Source organism: Felis catus, chromosome B1 (genome assembly GCF_018350175.1).
Source record: "Felis catus isolate Fca126 chromosome B1, F.catus_Fca126_mat1.0, whole genome shotgun sequence".
In the NCBI taxonomy this organism is placed as follows: Eukaryota; Metazoa; Chordata; class Mammalia; order Carnivora; family Felidae; genus Felis; species Felis catus.
Window position 1 is genome coordinate 102,858,568 of NC_058371.1, and position 13,182 is coordinate 102,871,749.

At 35.6% G+C, this 13,182-nt stretch overlaps 1 protein-coding gene across 2 annotated transcripts in view; it reads left to right on the forward strand.

Moving 5' to 3' along the window:
- QRFPR (pyroglutamylated RFamide peptide receptor) overlaps positions 1 to 13,182 on the forward strand; it is a 46,300-nt gene that overhangs the window by 21,726 nt on the left and 11,392 nt on the right. The window lies entirely within an intron of this gene.

A 13,182-nucleotide genomic window follows, 5' to 3' on the forward strand; every position in this document is an offset into this window, starting at 1 on the left:
ACTAATTTAATTCTATTATTTGAAAGTCTAATTATTGCCATCAGTGGAGAGGAAAAAGCCAATTCAGTTATTTTGCTAAAATGGTATTTATAGCTATTAGAATAACAAAAATTAGAAGAAAAATACCAGAACATGCATAATTTTACTGTAGTGGACTTGTTTTCTGGCACAAATATACACCCAGAAGATTCTTCTTATAAGGTAATTGAAGGAAGTGCTCTGAGCGGAATTACAATATTAGTATGAGCTTTGGCTCCACAAGAAAAACCTTAAGGTCTTATAATCCATGAGGCCCCTGGTGTAGGCCTACTCATCCTAAATCAGAGTCTTTCTTGGGGCCACTCCAGCCCATGAATGCACAGAACACCAGTTGTCTGTACATTGCCACATTCTTAAATATGTATAAGGCAACTAAGGATTGTCAGACAGTTTGAAGAAGATGTGCAAAATAAAAGGGAACAAGACAGATAAATGAAACTGGAAGGAATGGATTATTTATAGATTAATTTAGAAATAAACTCTAAGTAGTATTTTTATATTTACAGACATAACCCTGAAAAATGTCTTCTCACCTGATATTTTCCCAGTGGAATTACTATTTGTTTTTAAGTCTCAAACTTCTACAGTAAATGTATCATTCAGCACCACAATTTGCATGCTGATGTTTACATAAGAAAAAATTTATGTCCCTCAAATTAATAAAACATTTTAAGCAAAATGATACATAGAAACATTCTTTAGCTATGTTCCAAATATAGTTGGTAGAACAACATTACAAATAGATGTTTTGAAAAGCATGCCGAGTGTCCACAAAGAGATGCGTGTGCCAAATGTTGCTGACACCAAGAGAAACATCATGTCATTTTATTCATTCTTTGCAATTGAGCCATTCTTTGCAGCTCTTTGTTAACACTTGCAAAGAAGACTGGCTTTGAGAAGAGGTCAAGGAGGAAGATGCTGAAGAATTTTTTAAATGTCATGCTGATAAATTAACAAGTACTGAATTTGTTTGGAATATCTGTTGGAAAAATTAATCACAGTGATAAGCTCGAAAACATTCAATTTAGCCACTAGACATTGCTTGCTGAAAATAACTTGTGGGCTATACAGATACAACGCTAATCATTACCCTTGAAGTTGGTGGAGATATTATTGCTTAATATTTCTTATAGCGCCAAGCAAAGAATTCTATAAACGTGAGCTAGAAGAGAGTAAATAAAGCACTGTTCTGTCTTTTTTCATCCTGAAGTGTCATCTGCCACCCTGAAGATCCGTTTAGTAGCCCCTACCAACACAAGAAGGATAAAGAATCTGTCAGCTTCTGAGTTTGATAGTTTCCCTGAAATTGCACCTTTGCAACCCAGCTTACCCATGACTTTACTTACCACAACCAGTGACAGTGATTATACTTCAACCCTCCTCCTCTTTCAAATTTCCAATCTGTTCCCTTCTTCATAAGTAACAGGACACCCCAGGTATTTGCCCTGTTTTGTTGCAAATTTTACCTTCATTTTTCTGATATATTTTTTAATTTATGTGTGCTATTTGCTATGCCTTGTTTGAAAAGAGATATTAATGATGTGCATGAAAATGCTGCATGCAGAGAAGCATAGGTACAAACCATTTGATAACAACCACTCTGTTTTTCAACCAAGAGCATTATTTTAGACATCTTATATAGTACATGATGGTTTTACTGTGTTTTAGTTACAAGTTACACTTAAGGAAATCTGTTGGGAGTTTAATTTGGCTTTTTAAAAAATGGAAAATGGACTACCAGTCCATATTTCACACAATGTCTCATTTTCATGAATGAGTTACCGATCTTGAGTGAGAGACCTCTGGATTTAAGGAGATACTGACTTCATAAATCATGAGTAAGCTTCTCTGAAAAAAAATTCAAGAATAAGGAAAAGCTCTTAAAAGTGAAAATGTGATTGATGAATTTATATAAATATTATAAGAAATGGAAGACAAAGACAAGAAAATCTCCATAATGTGGAGCAAAAGACAAAGAGAATCTATAAAGCAAATATATACATATATATATATATATGTGTATGTATATACATACATATATATATATAGAAACAAAAGTGGTAAACATAGTAAGATCAATCCAGCAATTCCAACACCTGATTAATAGGAGTTCCACACACACACACACACACAAAAATGCACAAAGAAAAGCACAGAGATAAATGAGTTAGAAATCTCTAATTTCAAAAGGTGCATACAAGGCCAAAGAAAAAGAGTAAAAAATGGTACATGCTCCAACATATCCCTGCAATATTTCAGAATTTCAATTGCAAAGAGATCAATAAAATCTTCCAAATAGTAAACCAGGATACTTGTAAGTGAGGAAAAATCACATGGACAATAAAGATGCTAAAAATCAATAAAGAAAGGTCTTCAATATTCCAAAGAAAGATGATACTGAATTTAAAGTCAAATTATAGCCATTTTCAGATACACGAGAACTTAAAGAGCTTACTTTAAAATCATTATTTTTGAAGAAATTACTTATAAAATATTCACATGAAACACAAGAACCAAGAAGTTATGAAATTAAAGAAAAAGTAGGGAAGGAATCCATTGAAAATGAATATTATGATAACAGTTATACAGCAGTCTATTAAAAAAAAACAAAAACTGCAGCCATCAAAATTAGAAGTCAGTAGTCTTCTAGAAGAATCTTAAAATAACAAATATTGATGAAGTCCCAATAGTTTATTTTTGCTTTTGTTTCCCTTGCATCAGGAGACATATCTAGTAAAAATTTGCTATGGCCTCTGTCTACTGCTTGTGTTCTACTCTAGGATTTTGATGATTTCCTGTCTCATATTTAGGTCTTTCATCCATTTTGAATTTATTTTTTGTGTATGGTTTAAGAAAGTGGTTCAGTTTCATTCTTTTACATTTTGCTGTCTAGTTTTCTCAACATGTGTGTAATTTATTCTAAGCAGCAAATGTTATGTGAAAAGTTGAGATACAGTATAAAAGTGATAAGAATGGTGATAATGGTGATGATGACAGCAAAAATATAGCTAACATTTATGAATGCACTTTCACACAGTGCCAAGCATGTCCTAAACACATTATTATTATTATTTCATTGAATCCTCTTTTTTTTTCTCTAATTTTTTTAACGTTTGTTCATTTTTTGATAGAGACAGAGCGTGAGTGGGGGAGGGGCAGAGAGAGAAGGAGGCACAGAATCCAAAGCAAGCTCCCGGCTCTGACCTGATAGCACACAGCCCTACGCGGGGCTCGAACTCAGAGTGTGAGATTATGACCTGGGCTGGAACTCATGGAGTGTGAGATTATAACCTGAGCTGAAGTCAGACGCTTGACCGACTGAGCCACCCAGGCACCCCATTCACTGAATCCTCTTATAGCTATGTGAGACAAGTACTATTATCATCATCTACATTTAAAAATAAGAAAACCTGGGGCGCCTGGGTGGCTCAGTCGGTTAAGCAGCCGACTTCGGCTCAGGTCATGATCTCGCGGTCCGTGAGTTCGAGCCCCGCCTCGGGCTCTGTGCTGACAGCTCAGAGCCTGGAGCCTGTTTCAGATTCTGTGTCTCCCTCTCTCTCTGACCCTCCCCCGTTCATGCTCTATCTTTCTCTGTCTCAAAAATAAATAAACGTTAAAAAAATTAAAAAATAAATAAATAAAAATAAGAAAACCCAAGACACAGAGAAGTAAGATAATTTGCTTTAGGTCGCACAGTTAAGTAGTAGTAGATCCAGGATCCAAATCCAGGCAGTAATTCCAGACCTCATACTCTAAACCACTAGACTATGTTGAAGAAGGTACATGTTTCTTCTTCCAACTAGAAAAAATACAATAAAAAAATACCTGGAAAAAATAATAAGCAAAAATACTCTAGAAGAAAATTATGGTCCAAATATAAAGCACATTAAAATATGGCACTTTAGAGCATTAAATAAGTTAACAAGGATCATGATTATAAAATCAGAGGAAGAGAAATGTATTTAGAACATACATGTTGGCTTTGCCATTATAAAATAATGAAAATGCTATTTATAGTTTTAATCTTTTAAATTATAATATAGGTCAAGTGAAGAAGATTTAATATGGCTATGAAACAGAATGGAAAGCTATCCGTGTTGATAAAGTAAATGCAAACGTGAGCTGATAGAAGTTTGAAGGAAAAAGAAAGGAAGCAAAGGAGGAAGGAGGTGGGGTATCATTATCTTACAAAGTGGGGGACAAGATAAGCTGTTGGAAGTTGATAGGCCAATGAATAGGGGTTTAAGTATATTACTTTATGGGCCTAAGATAGAGAAGACTCCATTCAAGAATTTAGGAAATAATCTCCCAAAACCTTTCCAAAGAAGTTATTGAAGAGAGTGTTATAATTCTAAGAAAATTAAAAGCTGTGGAGAGAAGCAAGAGTGAGAGGTGGTAAAAATGAACCAAAAGCCCATCTATCCTAGAAGAAAGTCAATAGATATCAGTAAAATCAGTAAATGAAGAAAAGGCTATATAAAGCAATTAGTTTAGAGATGTAAAGGTACTTGGTAGAAGAATTAAAAACAAGTAGGTGTTGGGAACTAGAACAGCAGATGAGCAAGGGTGGGCAGAGACCTATTCGTTTTCATTATAGCCCTTCTGACTTTAAACAATTTGCTCATAATTCTGTGATTTAAAAGACATTTTTTAAAAGAAAGAGAAGAAGAAATTTACTTTGCAACTGAAAAATCTCTCCAAAAAAATATCCAGGACCAGATAGTTACACTGGAGAATTCTATGAAACATTTAAATTAACACTAATTTTACACAAATTCTTCCAGAAAATTTAAACAGAAGGAAGAATTACTAATTTATTTCATGAGGTCCTATTACTCTAATAAACCAAACAAAGACAGTACAATAAAAAGAAAACTGCAGTCTACTATCTTTTAGAAATTTAGATACAAAAATCCTTAATACATTACAGACAGAATACAACAACATATAAAAAGAATAATCAAGTGCAATTTATCTAGGTATGTAAGACTGACTCAATATTAAAGTTGATTAAAATAATCCATGTAATCCACCATAGCTAATCAATATAATTAGCTAAAGAAGAAAAACCATATAATCATAGCAATTGGCACAGAAAAAAAAATTTGACAAAATCTAGCACTATTTATGATAAAATTCTCAGCAAGTTAGTAATAAACTTCCTCAACTTAATAAAGACAATGTAAAAAGCCTACAGCTAATAACATACTTAATGGTAAAAGACTGAATACTTTTGTTCTAAAATCAGGAACAGGGCAAGGATGTTTGCTCTCATCATTCTTATGTAACATAGTACTCAAAATTCCAGCCACTGCAGGGAGACAAAGAAAGAAAATAAAAGACATGCAGTTTGGAAAGGAAGAAATAATACTACCTTTATCTGCAAATGACATTATTTTCTACAGAGAAAATCTCTAGGAATCTAGAAAAATCTCCTATAATTGAATTCAGCAAGGTCACAGTATACCAGATCAGTGCACAAAATACAACAGTATTTCTACATATTAACAAGTAACATTCAGAAGCTGAAATGAAAAATATCATGCTCTTTATAATTACTCCAAAGAAAATGAAATACGTACTTAGATATGCTGTGAGCCAAAAACATACAGGTCCTATGTGCTGAAAATTACAAAATGCTGATGAAGTCAGAGAATACATAAGTATATGGAGAGATATACTGTGTTCATGGATTGGAAAACTTTAACATAGCAAAGATGCCAGTTCTCCCCAAATTGATCAATAGGTCTAATGTAATTTCTATCAAAATCCCTTCAAGGAGTTTTGAAAACAATATGCTTTGGAAAACTTATTCTAAAATATATATCAATAGACACAGGACCTAGAAGAGCTAAGGTCATCTTGACAAAAAAAAAAAAAAAAAAAAAAAAAAAAAGAAGAATGCAGTGGGAGGATTCCCTTTACAGAATATTAAAGCTTCCTATGTAGGTGAAGTAATCAAGACACAGTATTGGCAGAGAGATAGATCTAGATGAATAGAATAGAACAGAGAATTCAAAAATATATGTACACAAATATCTCAACTGTTTTTGACAAAGGTACATTTCAAAGGAGGAAGAACTACCTGTTCAACGATTATTGCTGGGGCAATTGATTTTCATAGTCCAAAAGAAATAAAGCAAACAAAAACTCCTTAGCTTAAAAACCCCACTTTATACAAAAATGTACTCAAAATGGATCACAGACTTAAAGGTAAATGCAAACCTTTAAAACTTATAGAAAAAAACTCATGAGAAAATCTCCAGGACTTCTTAACAGACACCAAAAGCACAATGCATAATAGGAAAATTTGGGAAACTCGCCTCATCAAAATTAAACGCTTACTCTGTGAAAGCCTATGTGAAGAGATGAGGAGATAAGTTACAGACTAGGAGAAAATTCTTATAAAGCATGTATAATACGTCTGACAAAGGACTAGCATCTAGATCATATAAACACTCTTAAAACTCAGCAATAAAAAGATAATTCTAATAGAAAATGGGTAGTAAAAGATATGAGGAGACATTTTATCTCAGGGAATATACAGATGGCAAAGAAACATATGAGAAGATGTTCGGCATTATTAGAAATTGGAGAAATAAAAAAAACCCACAAGATATCACTATACAGCTATCAGAATGATTAAAATTTAAAGAAATGACACTAAATATTAACAAGAATATGAAGAAACTGAGTCATTCATACATTGCCAACAGAAATGTAAAATGATACAGCCACTCTGGAAAATAGTTTGACAGTTTCTTATAAATGTAAACATGCAATTACCACACAACCAGGTAATGACATTCTTGGGCATTTATCCCAGAAAAATGAAGACTTATGTTCACATCAAAGCCTGTACACAAATATTCATAACTGCTGTATTTGTAGTAGTAAAAAACTGAAATAACCAAGATATTTTTCAATGGATGAATGATGAAACAAACTGGGGAATATTGCTAAGCAATACAAAGGAATAAACTATGGATGAATTCCAACAGTTGGAACAATTGGCCAAAACTTATGAATCAGTATATATAAGTTGACATAAATGTAATCATCACAACACCTCTCCTTGCTGGATACAACTCTCACTCTCTTGTAATCTAGACAGGGTCCAGCAGTGTTTCATTTCATCTGGTTTCTCTTCAGTTCCACTTAGGGGAAGTGCCTTGCTATGGTCTGTGTGTTTGTGCCCACCCCAAGTTTATATGTTGAAATCCTATTGCCCAATGTGATGGTTTTAAAATGTGGAGCCTTTGAGAGGTGCTTAGGTGGAGAGGGTAGAGCTCTCATGAATGGAATTGGTGTTCTTATGAAAGAGCTCCCACAGAGCTCCCTAACCCATTTCACCAAGTAAGGATACAAGAAGGCTATGACCTGGAAGAGGTCCTCACCCACCCATACTGGCACCCTAATCTCATATCTCCAGCCTCCAGACTGTGAGAAATAAGTTTCTCTTGTTTTTAAGCCACCTAGTCTGTGGTATGTTGTCATACCACAGCATGCCACAGCAGCTCAAGTGGACTGAGACGTGCCTCCTCTCAGAGCCAGTTGGGCAGTTTCTGTCTCCTTCCCTAAGTCCAGCAACAATTCTGGAGAAAAATGGCTCAACTTCTATCTGTTTCCTATGGCAACCTCTCTACCAATTTTTCTCTTGGCACCCGGTAGCTGTAGGGCTCTTCCGTCTTTCCCTCCACTCTGCAAGAGCTAAGGCTCCTTCTGCTTCCTCCTAGGTTTCTCCTTTGCCCCAAACCAAGCTTTCTTTCCCTTGGGCTAAGTTCTATCCTGCTACACAAATGCAGTGTTAGTGGACACTTCATAGGTCTTAAAATAATAACTAGAGTGCTTTGTCATAGTCTCGTGCTAAATAGGAATAAATATCAGAAGGGCCAAGATCCTAGGAGGGATAGGCAACACATTTCTTTTCAGATATTTAGCAACTATTTTCCTCTTCAGTTTGTATGCTTTAAGTAGGCAGAATATTCTAGGGTACTGTATAAGACCACTTAAGGGTTTTATAACTTCTTTAAAATTGCAGATGACTTGTGTGCTGGAACCTCATCAAATTAAACTAGATGCAGTTGGAGCTGCTCCAGATAAGGTAGGGTCAGAGCGTAGAACCTCTTCTCCCTTCCTGCTTTGGGCCTGCCTCTCTTCCTTATTGGCAACTGCTTGAGAACCCCTGCAGAGATACAGAGCTCTGTGGGATACTGAATGAGCCTGGCTCATCTCTGGGAGGGCCTTCCACGGTTCTAGTCCTTTGTGGTTATCAGCCACAGCTTGCATAACAATTCTGATTTTGACTATATTTCATTTGTTCCTCACTTTCCTACTATCTAATATGTTTCAGGATTTGGTAAATTTGCTCATTAACAGTTGCTTAAGAAACATATTGGACAAAGCCAGAAACTCACAAGCTATATTGGGACAGAATGTATCAATTGTTTCAATATGGCTTGTTTTGGTACAGAAAATTAAGGTAATTATAATGCCAGATTTTTCCAGATTGTTTTATAATGCGTTAAACCATTGTTTCAAATAGTGGTTATATAAAGTAGCCTTTTTTTTTTTTGTAATATAAACTGTATATGTCTATTCACATTTTTTATTTGTTTTGTTTTGCTTTTGTTTTACTAACCTTGGAACAGATTCTTCAGAGAATGGCTATCATTAGATACTTTCATGCAATTATACTTCATTGTACCAGTTTCTAAACTAATAAAAGAATGTTTTAATCTTTTCTACATATAAATACCCTGTTCTTTTTACTCTGCCTTTCCACTTTGGTCATTGTTAAACTCACCATTACACTAGGATGAAAATAAATACTGGCCAAATGTTTTCAATTTCCAAGCACCAGTTTTAGAAATAATGAGGTCTTGTTTCTATTTGAACCACTAAGACCAATATTATGCATGATGGGAAGTGAGGGCAGGATTGAATAGATAGAGTGGGCACCATTCTGTCAGAACACAAGAATTCTTGTTCTGGAAAATAAAGTTGTATAAATAAGTCAAGGTTGGAAATAGAAGGCAATAAATAGTAAACAAAAACATTTCTTCTTAATCTAGTAGTCAAAGGAGACTTGTAGTTTCTTATGCAGGAGTCACACATAGTAGAAATAGAAGCAGCAATGGAAAAACCGTAATAGTAGGATCCGACTGTTATTTTAGAGTTAGCAATACACACAGAAAGAACATTGATCAGAGTAGTCTGCATTTTGGGAAATCCATCTTCTAAAGAAATGATAATAAAAATGGAGTATATCAAATAAGTTTACTCAGTTACAAGCAACTGTTGATAGCTAAGTGGCTTAAGAGAAGGGAAGGTACTGGAAGGATGTGGGAGGCTCAAGGATCAGTGTGAAGCTTGAGGAATGGGTCTGTAACAGAGGAACTGAGGGTACTCAGAGGTCAAAAGCGGTAACTAAGCTGTGGTCTGTTAACACTCAAGATCTGGTGAGCACAGGATTGCACCACCTCGACCCGCCTTCCACCTTCAATGTGTTCTTTCAACATATTAAAAGAATTGAAGTAAATTTGGAACACTGGAAGCTGATTGTGAGAATTCTTTGTCTTCTATAGCAGGACTTCTTACCTAACCTGCCCACATACGGTAGAGTTTATACACTAGAGGATATTGTGTTGCTGTTAGGAAATGCAGGTGGATGGTGGATAATAAAAATATGAGAAATAGGAATTCCAGGCAGGCTTAAACAAACACAATCTGATATTAAAATCAGGTAATCCCATAAAGAAAAAAGGAAGGACATTCCAAGAAAGCAGTGCCCTATATAGGGAATTCTAGGATTATTTCAGTTTCAAATTGCCACTGTTAGGAAGACATGTTGCAAAGGACACATTCTTCCAAAGTAGATCAGACCTATAAATTTTACACTAGGAAATCTAAAGTGTAGAACAAGCTGACTGAAGAGTCATCAGAGAGAGTACCAGAACAAGGGTAGAAAATTTAATGGACGACAGAAAAAAAAAATCTTCAGTGCCTTTTTTGCTTTAGTCTTCTAGACCTTGAAAAATGATCTCCAAATTTAAAAAGAGCATACCAACGATGTTTAGAATGAAAAATAAAGGTTCAAGATAAGTGAATGGATAGCAAAAGAGCATCTATTTAAAAAAAAATTTAATGTTTATTTTTGAAAGAGACAGAGATAGAGCATGAGTGGGAGAGAGGCAGAGAGAGAGAGAGAGACACAGAATCTTAAGCAGGCTCCAGGCTCTGAGCTGTCAGCACACAGCCTGACGCGGGGCTCGAATTCACAGACCGTGAGATCATGACCTGTGCCCAAGTGAGATGCTCAACTGACTGAGCCACACAGGACACCTGAACATCTACCTATTTTTAAAAGAACTCAAATCTTCAGCCTGGATAAATACCATACCATAACACTGAAGAAACTTGGCAATGTGATCAAGAATACACAGCCAGTAATTTCTTAAAACATTGTTTGAAGAAATGTCAGAAGCAATGAGTTGGGCAAATGCTGTCTGGATGCATTAAAAGGGTAAGATGACAGATTATAGAACTATGACAACCCGGTGTGAGATTCTCAAGTGGATTATTAAACAGATGATTTATGAGACAAGAAAACTGCCACATAACATGGATGTGTTAAGTGAGGATGACATAGTAGAAAGAATTGGAGTCAGACGACCTGAGCACAGGCCCTCATCTGTCAATAGACAGCTGTTTAGACATGAGCAAATCATTTGAGTGTTTTGAGCTGCATATCTTGATTGGGAATGGGAAATGTTATAAAACTAGATGCCCTTTGATGGTAGTTTAGAATGTATCCACAAAGAATCTATTAGCTCTAAATGTACCAAATTACCTCAATTCTTTTTGATGATAAAACGGCTTCCATTTATTAAAGAATACATCCTGTGATGGGCATTTATATGATTTTATAATCACATCAGTACACCCATAAGTCCTGTGACAGATGGGTGTTATTAATCCCTTTTTACAAATGATGAAATTGAGACTCAGAGTGGCTAAGTAAAAGATCAGAAGAATCAGGATCAGAGCGTATCCTAAAAACAGGGAATCAGTTGACCAATATCCCATGCTATTATTATAGACACAATGAATATATTTAGGATGGATAATACTACCATGAGATAAGACTACAGTAAACATTACCATAATAATTCTTACTTTTGGATAGTTACACATAAACTGTGTTGATAATGAATCCATGTTTATCTCATGGAAAGTTTCTTCTGGTGTTTCTTAACCTCAGCCTATCCAACTATTTTTTAATAAACAACTTGGTTGAAAGAGTAGAAGAAATTCTTATCAGATTTTTTAAAAAACAAAAAAGGAGACATTTTCAGATGAATAATTTATTCACATTTACCTTTATTCAAGTATCACATCCAAGATAGGATTAAAGGTAATTTAATTCATTCATAGTATGATCAGTATTCAAACAGTGAAATATATTAGTATGAAAGCAAATTTCTGCACTTAGCATTTAAACAACTCTAATAGACAAGGAAAGGCCTTAACTTTGAACAGGGTTTGGATTTGGGAAACTGGAACAGAGGATAAATGAGTGTGATTGGCTCTTGGATTGAAATTTGGAGCTCCCAAAAAGGATTGGAAAGGAAGTATCTAGAGTGATATCTAAATACGTCTTTTCCCTTAGTTTCAGCAATATTGGATGGACAAAAATATTCTATTAAAAATAATTTTCTGGGGGCGCCTGGGTGGCGCAGTCGGTTAAGCGTCCGACGTCAGCCAGGTCACGATCTCGCGGTCCCTGAGTTCGAGCCCCGCGTCAGGCTCTGGGCTGATGGCTCAGAGCCTGGAGCCTGTTTCCGATTCTGTGTCTCCCTCTCTCTCTGCCCCTCCTCCGTTCATGCTCTGTCTCTCTCTGTCCCCCCCCCCCAAAAAATAAATAAACGTTGAAAAAAAAATAAAAAAAAAATAATAATTTTCTGTTAAATGGACCCAGTTGGTTTCAAGTTGATTTCAAGTGCAACAGAAGCCAACCATTTGAAAATCCTAGCACTGAAAGTTGTTGTAAATTCTAGTCACAGTCACAGAATAATGTGAGGGGTATTGGAAAGGAAGCAATATAATCCTACAGTTTCTGCTTTAGCTAGACCACATCTTGGGATGGTGGGTTTCCTTCAGGACCATGTAGTTACTAAACCAAAGAAAGTCCATGGAAGGCATCCAAGGAATTGAAAGGTTTGAAAACATGTCAAATGAAGAACAACTGGAGAAACTATAAAAGAAAAGACTTAGGAGTGGCATGGCTCTTTCAAAGATACGAAGAGCTGATGTTTGGAAAAGATAGTTGGTTAGTTCTGAAACTCTCAGAAAGCAGAAAGTGAAACTGGAAGAAGTGGGTGGAACTACTGAAAAGCACTTTCTCCAGTGACAGCCTTTCTCCCAAGCTGAATGGAGGCATTTTGAGAGGTTAAAAGCCCTCTGGTTACTCATTATCTTCAATTCAGTGAATTCTGGCTGAGAGCCTCCTTGTGCCATTCTAAATGCTTGAAATATATCAGGGAAGAAAACAGACAATTTTTGCTCTTGGATTGTTTACATTCTGGTAGACATAGGGAAACTTTTAATGAAAATGAAACCAATCAGTAGATTATGTAGTCTTTAGGAAGGTGAAAAAGTTAAGGAAAAAAAAGTAGAGTAAGAGAGAGGAGGAGTTCTCTGGGGGAAAAGCATTCCAAGCAGGAAAGGAAAGCCACACATCAGCATGAGAGGGGAGTATGCCAGAAAGGAAGCCTCTTCTGCAGATATTTAAGCAGAGCTTGGCAGAGAACCTATGAGAGAAGCTGAAAAGATGATTTTTATTTTTGGTGAGAGCTTGGACTCCATGACTTCTGAGGTCTCTTCCAACTCTTCATATTCCCTGAGTTTCTGATTCTCTGATAATTCAGAGTAACTAATTTGGTAGCAATGAGCAAGATAGAGTCAAGAGCAGAAATGTTAGACCAGGGTTACAAATGAATGGTGAAGGGGCAAGGCAGATAGTGTAAACATTTCAAAATACTGGCAATGCATTCAAGTATTGTAAAAAATATTATGCAAATCATGCAAAGTCTATTTGCACACCAAATCTTGCCCGGGGCCACCAATTTGAGATCTTTGCAC